At 40.6% G+C, this 13,519-nt stretch overlaps 4 non-coding genes across 4 annotated transcripts; 1 reads left to right on the top strand and 3 right to left on the bottom strand.

Moving 5' to 3' along the window:
• Nucleotides 1–1,194: 1,194 nt before the first annotated feature.
• TRNAS-UGA (transfer RNA serine (anticodon UGA)) lies at nucleotides 1,195–1,276 on the top strand. The gene has a single exon. It is a non-coding gene; the product is annotated as a tRNA-Ser (tRNA).
• Nucleotides 1,277–5,950: 4,674 nt separating this feature from the next.
• On the bottom strand, nucleotides 5,951–6,022 carry TRNAD-GUC (transfer RNA aspartic acid (anticodon GUC)). The gene has a single exon. It is a non-coding gene; the product is annotated as a tRNA-Asp (tRNA).
• A 712-nt stretch (nucleotides 6,023–6,734) lies between these two features.
• Nucleotides 6,735–6,816, bottom strand: TRNAS-AGA (transfer RNA serine (anticodon AGA)). The gene has a single exon. It is a non-coding gene; the product is annotated as a tRNA-Ser (tRNA).
• Nucleotides 6,817–10,609: 3,793 nt separating this feature from the next.
• On the bottom strand, nucleotides 10,610–10,691 carry TRNAS-AGA (transfer RNA serine (anticodon AGA)). Its single transcript has one exon. It is a non-coding gene; the product is annotated as a tRNA-Ser (tRNA).
• Between the last annotated feature and the right edge of the window lie 2,828 nt (nucleotides 10,692–13,519).

The following is a 13,519-nucleotide window of genomic DNA, read 5'->3' as shown; positions in this document are numbered from 1 at the left end:
AAGGAAGTAGCTATTTGCATGAGCCTTGCTGGTGGAATTAAGAAGTGCTAACGTGGCAAGAAGGATCTTGTTCCAAGCATAAGGAGAGGAGAACAGTGTTAGCTTCCTAGGGCTGTCTTAACAAATTACCACAAAGTGGGTGGCTTAAAACAGCAGTAATTTATTCTTTCACAGTTCCAGAGGCCAGAAATCCAAACTCAAGGTGTCTGCAAGTTTGGTTCCAGAGGGTCTGCAGGAGACTCTGTTTCATGGCTCTCTTTTGCCTGTCGTAAATGACAACAGATATGGGAGAGCTCTACGTATGAAAGAGTTTGAGGGCCTCAGCCATGAAAGGCATTCTCCCGTTTGTAACTGAAAGTCTGTCTGAATCTACTTGACGGTGTTTTTGGCAAAGTACTTCAATTCTCAGAACTCAGAGCTATAGCCCTAAATTCCCCATTTAAAAAGGAAAAAAGAATCCACTTCTACAGTGTTTCACTGAATCAAGTCTCTAAACCCAGAAACAATCCTATTACTACAGCTAGATTTAGTCTGGCATTCACGACCTTGTGTGTTAAGAGAGATAGAGAATGTCCTCAGGCTGCTTCTCCCTCGTAAGGCTCCTGGGCTATGGGCTTTCCTCTCTGGGGAAGGCGAAAAGGAGTGAACTTTTCCTGAGGGGTTGGAGATCTTCCCAGCATCTTTTCCTTCAGTTCCTGGACCCTCCCCACCCCTCTCACCCCGCACCCGGCTCAAGTCCGGTTTCAAGTAGTTCTTTTAAGGCAGGGAAAGGTAAAAGCAGTTGAAAGCCATTGAAGATATCTCTGTTTTAGTGTTTAACGCTGAAAAGTAAACGCGACTGGCCCCACGATTTCGGATTTCCCCAGATTTCTTCCAGCCCGTTTGCAGTTCCATTGGCACTTGCAGGTCTGAGGCTACTAGGGCGACACTCAGTTCTAGGGCATAGAGAATTCGAATCCCTTTGTCTCAGAATGATTCTTTGAGTTCCATCTTCCTCCGCTGAATTTCAGTTTGCCGTGGATGACTTATTTCATCCAAGCGTGAGAAGCCCTGAATGGACATAGGAAATTCTTTGTTACCAGACCTAATAGTTATGTACCAAAATAGCTCTCACTATGTTTTGATTCACAGCGATTAAATAGCACGCTGCTCTCTATACCTTCAACACTGTTAACTAGAAGCAGCCTTCAGCAGGTAGTCGTGGCCGAGTGGTTAAGGCGATGGACTTGAAATCCATTGGGGTTTCCCCGCGCAGGTTCAAATCCTGCCGACTACGGTTTTATCCGCACCTGACGAAGGCTCCTTTGTATAGTTTCCCGCCACTATCAACCGAAACTGCTCTGTAGTCTCCTTCACCCTGTGTCATTCGTCACCTATTTCCCTTGGATCAAATAACCTGTCCTCCTGAAACACTGACAGTTTGAGATGGAGGAGTAAGTCTACTACGGTGTCAGCATGATATCAAATTCTGAATCGAGGAAGGCCGTTCCTTTTTCCTTATTTACAGGTCATGCCAACTTGGATTCACTCAGCCTCCAAGTCAGATTCCTTCCTCTCCTAGGGTGGAGGTGCTTTCACTGCTACTATCTGTTCTAGGGAACTCAAGATTTATAAAAACAGTATATATTCTAACAGCTACAATTTTTGAAGCCTTACTATGCCCCAGGCATTGAATTGGCATTACATGGATTATCTCACTTAATCACCAATAGAACCCTATCAGGTAGATAATATTAGCACCATTTTAAACATGAAGAAACTGAGAATTGACTCGCCCAACACTGCACAATAAAATGGTATTTGAACCATCGACTTAAAAAAAATTTATTTGAGTATAGTTGATTTACAGTGTTGTGTTACTTTCTGCTGTACAGCAAAGTGAATCAGTTATACATACATATACCTATATCCACCCTTTTTAAGATTCTTTTCCCATAGTGGTTAACAGAGTATTGAGTAGAGTTCCTTGTGCTAAATAGTAGGTCCTTATTGGTATCTATTTTATATATAGTAGTGTGTATATGTCAATCCCAGTCTCCCAATGTATCGCTCCCCTCCTTTCCCCCGGTAACCATAAGTTTTTTTCTACATCCATGACTCTGTTTCTATAGATTAAATAAGTTCACTTGTACCTTTTTTTAGATTCCACATATAAGTGATATCATTTGATATTTGTCTTTCTCTGTCTGACTTCCTTCACTTAGTATGATGATCTCTAGGTCCATCTATGTTGTTGCAAATGGTATTATTTCATTCTTTGTTATGGCTGAGTAATATTCCATTGTATATATGTACCACATCTTCTTTATCCATTCCTCTGTTGATGGACACTTAGGTTACTTCCATGTCTTGGCTATGGCAAACAGTGCTGCAATGAACATTGGGGTGCATGTTTCCTTTCGGATTATGGTTTCCTCTGATATATGCCCAGTAGTGGGATTGTTGGATCATATGGTAGTTCTACTTTTAGTTTTTTAAGGAACCTCCATACTGTTCTCCATAGTGGCTGTACCAATTTACATTCCCACCAACAGTGTAGGAGGGTTCCTTTTACTCCATACCCTCTCCAGCATTTATTGTTTGTAGACATTTTGATGAAGGCCATTCTGACTGGAGTGAGGTGATACCTCACTGTAGTTTTGATTTGCATTTCTCTGATAATTAGTGATGTCGAGCATCTTCTCATATGCTTTTTGGCCATCTGTATGTCTTCTTTGGAGAAACGTCTGTTTAGATCTTCTGCCCATTTTTTGATTGTGTTGTTTGGTTTTTTGTCGACTTACTTAAACATGGTTGTGAACATTTATCTGGGCTTTACAGTTCATTCAGGAAACAAAATATGAATTCAGAAACTCAGTACTTTGATTCCCATGCAGAAGAAAGTGGAAAGAAAAGGTCCAGGTAGGAGCAGAGAATATGTGGAAAAACAAAAGGAAGGAGAAACAGGAGGGGGTAGTGAGGGAGAGAACGAGAAGGAGGAAGGCTAGGAGATGGACGGGATGGAACAGAAGAGAAGCCAGCAGGGTACCAAATACAGGAATGTCCTCACCCCTTCCGGACACTCTTATTCTGAGCTTCCTCGGTCACAGAAGCCCCTTGTTCTGACAGGCATCTTTGCACCATCTCCACTCTTCAAAATCAGCCCCAGATGTCAAGTCATTTCAAAAATCCACCTCCTCCACAAAGTCACTTGGATTGTTTCCAATTTTGGCTATTATAAATAGTGTTGCCATGAATATTCTTATATATGTTTTTCAGTGAATACAAACAAGGATTTTTGCTGGGTGGAGACACTTATGGACGAAATTGCAGAGTCACGATTGCAGTCATTGTGTATGCTCAAGCTTTAGTATGTAATGCCAAAACAATTTTGCAAGTGATTGAACCAATTTATATTCCCATGTATGAGAGAGTCCAGTTGCTCCACATCGTTGATAATGCTTGGTATTATCTGTCTTCTATTATTTTATTTTAACCCTTCTAGTAGGTAAATATTTGTGATGGTTAATTTTATGTGTCAACCTGCTGGGCCACAGTGCCCAGATATGTGGTCAACCATTAATCCATGCTTCTGTGATGTTTCTCTGAGGGTGTTTTTGGATGAGAGTAACATTTAAATTAGTGGATTCTGAGTAAAGCAGATCGTCCTCCATAATATGGGTGGGCCTCATCCAATTGCAAAAATAAAATTAAAGACTGGTCTCCCTTGTAAGAGGGAAATCTGCCAACAGTCAGCCTTCAGACTTGAACTGCAGCATCAATTCTTCCTGGGTCACTGGCTTGCTGCTCACTCTGCAGATTTTGGACTTGCCAGCCTCCAGAATCACATGAGCGAATTCCTCAGAATAAATCTCCTTCACACATCCTATTGGTTTTGTTTCTCTGGTAAACTCTAAGAAATAGAATAGTGGAATCTAATTGTTTTACTTTTCACTTTTTCTGAGGATGAATGAAGATCACCCTTTTGTATGTTTATTGGTTATTTTGATATATCTTTTGTGAAGGACCTGTAGAACTCTTTTGCCCATTTTTCTAATGGATTGTCTATCCTTTCCATATTTGTTTTTCTTATTCACGTCTATCTGTGTTTATACATGTCAAGAGTTTAGCTAAGCTATTCCATGGTATTACTGCCTTAGCATCCAATTTGTTTGGCCAAGTGGTGTGCAGGGACCTTGAGCTGATACTAGCCTCGTCATGCAAGTGTATGCCCTAGATAGCGGCCTACAGAGTCTCAAACAAATGTAAGTTACTGATATTACCTCCCCAACAGCCCCTGTGATCAACTGTCATCCCTGCGCAGGACCATTCCCTTGTGTACCCCTTAGATTAGACCCCTTTGGAATTTACCAAAAGAACTTACTCTCTCTTTTGGTTTGAATTGATCAATCCCACCTTAGTCTGGGAACCCCAAAGAACTCCACCCATGGACCCTAATAAAAACATGTGCCCCAGGTCCTATTGCTCTGTTTTGTCTATACTCTGCTTGACCTCCCCCATGTGGCCCCTTGAAGTATGCAGTGTACTACTTCCTCCAGGACCTGTGAATAATAAACTTCTCTATTTCAATTTCTCTGTTGTCTGTTGTTGAAACTTGACTGACTCACCATCTGGCATCCTGTGCTCTACTTAACAACTGTTAATTTAACAAAGTCATAACAATGCATCTATATCTGAATCTATATTCTAGACACAGTCTTCTGTTAGGCATATGTAATACAAATACCTTCTCTAAGATTTGCCTTGTACTTGCTTACTGGTGGACAGTAGTTTCCAATGCTGAAGTCTAATATATAAATATATCTTTTGTGGTGACTGCTCTTTGTGCTCTGTTTTACAAATTCTTGCATAGTCCAAAGTCATGAAGATATTATCCTAAGTTATCTTTCAGAAGCACTATTTCATGTTTAAATATACATTTCATCAGAGTTTTGTGTACGTCGTGATTCATTTATTTTCATAATATCCAATTGAGCCACCAATTTATTGAATTTCAATTTATTGAAAAGAACGGTCTCTCCCTAGTGCACTGCAGGGTGGCCTTTGTTTTAAATCAAGTGACTATATAAGTCGGTCTGTTTAGGATGCATTCTTCTGTTCCATCAGTTTGTTTATCCATTCCTGAGTTCCCCGCCCCCCTTCAGAAAGCTTTAATTCGTAAAGTCTGATGTACAGTCACAAACACATTACTTGGAGCTTCGGATCTTGTTGAAAGCAGCAATGTTGACACTCCTCACATGCCCCTGGAACTTGGGAATCTCCTCTTCCCGCAAGTCTGTCATCACTTTTTGTCATCTTCCTCCACACCTTTTATATGCATCCAGGGGCACCAATTTCGAGTTGCCTAGGTCAGCCAGTTCAGCTGGATGGAGCACACATGGCCCCCAGTTGTGCCAGGTGGGTATCATCATTCCAGAGTTTGATGTCTAGGAGGACGGAGGTCTTGAACATGGGATTTTTGATCTTGGCATTTGGCCTCAGTAGTTCTTTCTGCATTTAAATAGAAGGCAGGTGCCAGACAACCATATAATCTCATTAAGTCTCGATGAGCATTCTCAGTCCTGTGTCACTTAAACCTAGATTTCCCTCTGGGCCTTAAAGTAGCTTTGATACTTGGGCTGAAATGTTTTCTGATTAGAGCAGCCGGGACTAGAAGTGACGGAAACGGGGGAGGGTGCTGTAGTTGAGAAGAACTGGCAGAAGGGTCCTCGTGTAGTTCAGTTCCCAGTCCCAGAGCCCGGTAGTGGCCATCGCCGAACACACTCCAGAATTCAGAAGAAGCCGCAGCAACTTCCGCAGAATCTGAGGTCACCTGCTCAAGATCGCTAACCAGAGTCAGTTCTGCAGCTTTCATGTTAAAGAAAGAAGGTGTGTAATATTCGATTCTAAGCAGTGACAACACGATTGTTGGGAATTCTAAAATACGTGACGAGATACAAAACAACACCATCTCCCCGTCGGGGAATCGAACCCCGGTCTCCCGCGTGACAGGCGGGGATACTTACCACTATACTAACGAGGAGGAAGTTAATCTTCGTCTCTTGAAGATACCTAATAAATGTAAATACTAGTGTTCGTGTTCTTTTAGCCGACAGATTTTGTGTTCTACTATAGATTACCTTTGGCAAATTTGAGCCTGAACTCCCTCGGACTCGTCCGCGACCAACCAAGTGTCGCTCCAGCCCTTCTCTCAGCCCTCTCGCTCCACCCACCTCCGCCCCGGAGCTGAAACTGCAGGCCAGGCAGGACAGCCTGCTGTTTTGACAGTGATGGCGTCGGTTTCATTGACGATTTGTCGTACTAGATTTGCAAACAGCGAATCCAGGAGAGCAAAGCAGTTGAACCATTGATTCCCCGGAATTTCCCTGCTAACTGACCGAAGACTGGGCTAGGAAACAGGGCTCCTTTCCATTGCGGAAGGAAAACTACAAAGAGTTGTCTTGAAAATATAGGCTTCCAGGGGGTTTGGAGGGCAGGGAAACTCAAGGTGCTCCGGAGAACTGTGCGGAGGCTCCGCTGGCGGGAAAATGATTAGGGCTCTACTTATTAAGACACCTTTAATTTTAATAAAAAGTAATGAAATAATAATAACTTCCGTTCCCCATAGCCGTGGAGTTTGGGCCTGGGCAAAGAACACAATAAGTTTAGTCAAGATCTCGCAAAGCTGTGGTTTCGTTTCAATTTTCTCTCGGCGGAGCAATTCCCAACTACCTTCACTTGGAAAAAGTGACTGCCGTAGTCGGCAGGATTCGAACCTGCGCGGGGAGACCCCAATGGATTTCTAGTCCATCGCCTTAACCACTCGGCCACGACTACACAACGTCCCCACCGTTTTTTGGTTTTTTTTTTAAATTATAGACAAGAAAGAACGGAAACCAGGTGACCATTACTCAGCATACAAGAAAGCAGGTTTTGAGAGTTGAATACAAGCCTTCAGGTAAAATAAGGGTTTGATTTTTTTTTTTTTTAATTTAAGTCCAACCTCTCATGCCTCCTACGCGATCGAGAGCGCTTGTGTGAGAGTCCTCACCGCATGATCATAGGTGTTTCAAGCAAACAAGTCAATTAAGTAAACTCTGAGCGAATGCCTGCCGGCCCTGGAGACCAGGCTGTGGTCTGAGCTTGGGCTCTGGAGGGTCTGCAACTAGAACCAAACTTTGCTTACTCCGAGGTGGAGTCAGATCCTAACTTCCAACCCCCACTGAACACTTGCTTTTGAACAGCTCGTCTTCCAATAGTCCTGGATACTCATAAGCACACTGAAGAGAGAGTGGGAGATTAGATAGCTTGTGTGAAATCGTCACTTTGACCTACTCGGAAACAGGGCAGAAACAGCTGGTGATTTACATGATTACAATGTCCACTGCAGCATTGTTTGTAATAGCAAAAATATGAAAGTAAAAATTTCAGTCAGGGTTCAATAAGACAAGCAGAACCACTGGGATGGATATATACATTTCATATATGTATGAGGTTTGTAGGGATTGGTAAAATAGTCTCTATAATGCTGAAGCTCGAAATCCACAGAGAAGGTTGTCAAGAAGGGAAGATGAGCCCCATGCAATGGATTGATACCTGTGTCAGCTCTGGTTGCCCCTGACCTTGGTGGTGCAGGTGTCGAGCAGCAGCCAGAGCCCTTCATTTGGAGGTAAACACACACATTTGGTCCAGGAAAGGAGGAGGGTGAAGGAGGATCCAGGGGAAGGTGAGGCAGCTGCAGGCCCAAATGTTGCCACATGACAAGTCAGCAGATGAGTTAATGTGAGCTACAGAATGGCTTCGACTTGACTTTCTCCCTCCAAATTTCCTACAAGAATATCTCTTGAGGACTATCCAACCAGAAACACACAGGAAAAGGAATTCTGGGGAATGTAGTTCAACCTAGCCAAGTTGATACAGAGATGAAGATAACGTTTTTGTACTTACTTATATATAATAACCAATAGCTTACCGTTTTAGTTACTGTAGATTTATAAGTAATTACATATGTCTTGATATACATTTGTGTAATTCCTCCAATTTTGCTATCTTCAATATTTTCTTGTTTTTTAATTTGCTCTACATTTCCAAATGTGTTTTTGAAACTGAGTTAACTTCCATAAAATACATATTTGGAGGCTGATTGGAATTTCATGGAATCTGTTGATCAATTTGGAAATAGTTGTCATTTTGACAAGATTGTGTCTTCCAGAAAAATAAACATAGTACTTTCCTCCCTTTAATTCCCACAGCAATATTTTGTAGTTTTTTTTTGTAGTTTTTAATATAGATTTCTTGCACATCTTCTGTTAGATTTATTCCTAGACTTTTACATTTTTGCTGCAAATGGAATATTTGAATTTTAATTTCCACTTGTTATACACACATACATTTTGTATATGGTCTATAATGAAAAGAAGAAACACAGACAAATAATAGTTAAGCTTAGCTGAAATTGGGCATCTACATATTACTTCAAATGTGAAGTAGAGTGACTGAAGAAATAATTTAGTGAATAATTCTGTTACACAGTATCACGTTTTAATATTTTAACCACTAACATTTTGTTTTGTTTTTAAAATTAAATTTAATTTTTAAAATTGCAGTATAGATGCTGTACAATATTATATAGGTTACAGGCATACAATAGAGTGATTCACAATTTTTAAATGTTATGCCCCACTTATAACAAAATATTGGCTATACTCCCCATGTTGTATGATATAGCTTTGTAGCTTATTTTATACCTAATAGTTTGTAATAAATACTAACATTTAAATAACATAATGGTAATAATTAATAGTTAATTAAAATGTTGATTAAATTTTCAGGTTTATTTTTATAGTCTAGACAGGTGTTTCTTAATTATGAACTTTGATGGTGATGTCACAGAAAAGCTGATGTAAATGCACTTTTCATTTTCACCTGATACAAAACCATTAGACCCCAAAATTATTTTATTATATTCACACACTCCAACCATGCATAATACTACTGTGTAATACTTCCATCTTGTACCTATATCTTAAATATCAGTCATCATTAAAAATAATGTTTATTGCCTTGCTTGCTATAGAATTTTGCATACTATTCTTCCATCAGGTCTAATATTATATTTAATAGTTTCCTTATCACCTATGTTACACCTAATGTTCAAACTGTATTTGGGGTTTAATTTCCATGAGTGTATTTTTATTATTGTTCTATCTGTTTCTTTTCCTTTTCTAACTTATTTTGATATAATTTCAAATTTATGAAAAAATTGCAAGGGTTGTACAGAGATTTTTCATAAACCCTTTACCTAGATTCCCCAAATGTTAACAATTTATCATATGTACTTTATTTTTCTTGATAGATATAGACAGATTTACATATGTATAACTTTTTTCTTAACTATTGAGTGAATTTTAGACAAGGTGTCCCTTTACCTTAAATACTTCATTATGTATTTTCTTAAAACTTGGACCTTCTCCTTCCTAACCATGGAATAATTATAAAATCAGGGTTGAAACTCATTTAATCTACACACCTTGTTAATGTTTTGCCAATAGTGTGAATCCTTTATTTTAAGAAAAATACACTACATTCAGCTAACATGTCTCTTTAGTCCTTTAATCTGGATCGAGTTCCTCAATCTTGCTTTGTTTTGCATTTCATTGACATTTTGAAAAATCAGGTCAGATATTTTGTAGAATGCCCCCTCACTTTGAATTCGTCTGTTGTTTTCTGAGAGTTAAATTCAGATAATGCCTTTTCAACACGAATACCACACTAGTTAGGTTGTGTCCTGTGCATTTCATCATATAGAGAGGCACATGATGTTGAATGTCCTAATACTTGAAATACTAACTATGATCAACTGATTAAGGGGGTATCTGACAAGTTTCTCCCCTGTCAAGTTACGAGTTTCCTTTTGTGTTACTCATCACATGATTTATTCTGCTCGCTTCTTTTTCATTACATTTAGTTGTCTTGAAAAGAATAAGTTAAAAGAAGAAACTTAACATTTGAGTGGAAGAACTAGAATAGGTTGTCAGAGCCACAAAATTCAGAAAAATCACTTAAATATCCTGTCTGGGAACCGAGCCCCTGTATTGCAGGTAACAAACCAGCGCACACACCACTATACTAAAAAAAAAAAGCACCTAGTGAAGAGTACCTCTTGTTTCACCTGTAACACAGGCTCCTGGGCTGGGTCATCTAGCGAGATAATGTTGGTTTGCTTGCTGGTGTGACGATTCTTACTAGAATCGTAAATGGAATATCTCAGATTCGACTCCCTGGAAACGGAGCAGTGAGTCAGGATTTCATGAAGTGTACCTTACTAAGCGAGATATATTTTGTGTGTGTTCTCTCAAATAGGGCGTAATTCCGTGGACAAGAAAATCTGAGGTGGGGGTTTGAGCATTTCGCTCAAAGAAAGGCTTGGGTTGTTGTTGTTGTAATCATCGCAGGACAGGAGCTCCGTGCGTTTTGAGTGATGTCCGGGCCGGAACGGGACAAGTTTAGTCTAGAAGCTTGCGTTATTGTGGTGAGAAACGGTTAGCGAGTTCCTTTCTGGGTAACTTCAGATTGTCAAACTGATCCGTTTAAGAGGTTAAGTATAAATTCAGGGAGGAAAAAAGCTTGCCGTAGTCGGCAGGATTCGAACCTGCGCGGGGAGACCCCAATGGATTTCTAGTCCATCGCCTTAACCACTCGGCCACAACTACATCTGCGGAGCGAAGGTGGAGTGACAGGGATCGCGTGGCAGGTACAAACACGTGTCCTTGGTGAGCTGAGTGGAAACGCTGAGGTGAAACGAGAATTAGGAAGAGAGGCCAACCTCGGACATCCCCTGGAATCAGAACACCGGAATGAGATAGCGCACTCACCGCGTGGGCATTAGCGTTACCAGCAAACTTCAAATAACACTCCGGGGCGCAGCCTCTGGGGAGCGTCTGCAATCCCCATGCACTGGCACCAAACCTAGCCCGTATCGAGGGAGAGTCAGGACCTAACCGTTTTCTAGTCCGGGAAGTTCGGACTTCCAAGGGTCTGCTCCGGGATGAAGGTCTCTGTGCCAAGTGGGTTCCAAGCAGAAAATTGCTTCCGCTGATTTGTGTCCCAGGTGGACCGCGCGAAAAATGACGTGGAAAGCTGCCTTGGTATTCCCTCGCCACGTTATTGCTAAGGCTTTAGGCTCATAATCTGGTTTGATTTTTGGCCCGCGCAGGGGCCATTTCTTTCTAAAGTTAACCAACGCAACACGTTGTTGTGTTTTTGTTTTTGTTTTTCTCCTTATATTTCGACCTTAGTTTCTCAGTCACAATGTTTTCCCAAGTCCTGAAACTGATTTTTGTCTAGCCTGCTTAGGAGGTCTTAATTTAATTTTTAGAAGAAGACGGACGAGGACAAGGGGGAAGACAAAGAAGGGGAGGAGGAGAAACCGATGACAGAGGAATCTGTGAAGCGGTCCAAACAGAAGAGGCGGAGGGAGCAGAGTGGTGAAGAGAAGAGTGCAGCGGCTCAGGGGATGAGGAGAGATTGTTTTCCATCGAAATAAAATCAACTCTAAGAAACCTCATGGTTTAATGGAAGGAAGGGAGTCTGCTCTGAGTATTAAGCCGAGTTTTGGGTAGAGAAGCCAGATTCCATATCTAAGCAGCCTATTATTTGAACTGTTTTCCTTTCAAAATGAAAATCACATCAACATTCTTCAAAACTCATGGCAAGTTATCACATAACTAATTGCAAATTTAAAGTAAAATATAAGTTGTGATACAGATGTTGCCATATTCAGTCATATCACAGCCCTTTTATTTGGTCTACACATTTTTAACAAGCCTATAACATTGTAGGTAAATTCCTTTGGGACTCTAGTTTGAAGGGAGTTAAACACTGAAGAAATGACAGAACGTTTCATGCTTTAAAAAAAATCTGATCCTCCCCCCTCAAAAAAATTGACTGCAATCAAGATGAACTGAATTTAATCATTTTTTTCACTTACAATAAAATAAACAGAGATCCTTGTAAGTAAGTTTCAACCTTGTTTATTTTTCTCTCCATTAACATGTATGGACTGAAAAAAAAAAAAGATAGCCTGGCAGAATCGATTCAGATAAAAGAAGTGAATCTGAGTTCAGCTTCATGAAACAAAATCGTTCTACCCATTTTAGTCCCAAACTGGAAACAATCCAAAGTCCATCAGCAATAGAAAAGATAAATAATTGCTTTTTATACAAAGGAATAGTAGAGCAATGAGAATAAATGATTTCAACTGCACACAAATTGGGAGACTCTCACAACATATTATTGGAGTGATGCCAGACATAAAGGCATACATAGCTCATGATTTTATTTATATATAGTTCAAACCAGGCAAAACAAAGCTTTGGTGTTAGAAATCAGAAAGGTGATTGTTGAAAGCAGAGAAAGGCCATGAGGGGGGCTGTTGGAGATGCTGGGAATGGTTCTGTTTCTCATTCTGGGTGCTGTCTACATAGGTGTGTTTACTTTGTGGAAATTTCTTGAGCCGTAAATTATGGTTTATGTACTTTTCCACATTAATATTGTGTTATATGTCAAAAAATCACTTAAGAAACAAAGACTCTCAAGCTATTTTAAGCAAAAGGGGGATTAATAAGAACACAGAAGCTTACAAAATTTTTGGCACAGAGGGATGAAGGGAGGTGCCAGCTCTAATTCACCCCTGCAGAAATTCCCAAAACAACCCTGAAGTAATAGTCTCCCAGAGAGGTTGCCATTGTCTACAATGAAGAAAATAGGAAATCAAAATGCTGCTGCTGAAATCGTTGATTTCAGGGGTCTATTGCCTGAACTGTAGTGCAGATATCTGTAGGCTTCTGCAACAGCAGTGTTCTCTCTAGGAAAGTTGCTCTCAAAATTTAGTATGAAAGCTATCTATCATGACAGAAAGCAAGTCAGCCAGGTCTTAATTTACAAAGGTGAGTGAGAGAAGACAGGGAGAGGCCAATGCCACCAAAGAGAGGTTTGATGTTACTCACAGTTTCCCTAGAAACAGTTCCTTTAGAAACTACTCAGGGCCCCAGGGGGAAGTACCTGGTGTTGGTCAGGAGGCAGAAAAGAGCAAGAGGAAGGCACAAGTTACAGACTTTATTGGGATTTCCATAGGAAAGGAAAGGCAAGTCAGAGTAAACAGTTTAGGATTAGATCATTTTAATAATCCGGGGAGTTTGGGGGCATAGGGCCTGTCCCTAGTTATCTGGTACCTGGCCCTGGGCTTATTTAGGGCAGGAGAAATATTGGCTTGACGTGTGAGAGCTAGATAAATGAGGTGGTAGCAGGAAATGTAAACAACTCTGGTGGTTAATTTGGACCTGTGGTTAATGGGTGACAAATAGACAAATAAACACAGAACAGTCAGAAAGCAACTTACATTTCTAGGCAAGGTGCCAAATGTTGCTGCTGGTGTTGGCGTGGGGACCACACTTTGAGAATTCCATGTTCTGGAGTGTGCCATGCTCCTAGATGTGAATTAGCAAAACAACTGACACCCCTCACCTGTGTTCCTCTGCAG

Source organism: Aethalodelphis obliquidens, unplaced genomic scaffold, assembly GCF_003676395.1.
Source record: "Aethalodelphis obliquidens isolate GAN/ISIS:26980383/991018 unplaced genomic scaffold, ASM367639v1 scaffold133, whole genome shotgun sequence".
Taxonomy (NCBI): Eukaryota; Metazoa; Chordata; class Mammalia; order Artiodactyla; family Delphinidae; genus Aethalodelphis; species Aethalodelphis obliquidens.
Note: the sequence above shows the minus strand (reverse complement) of the source record. Positions and strands in the feature narration are given on the sequence as shown.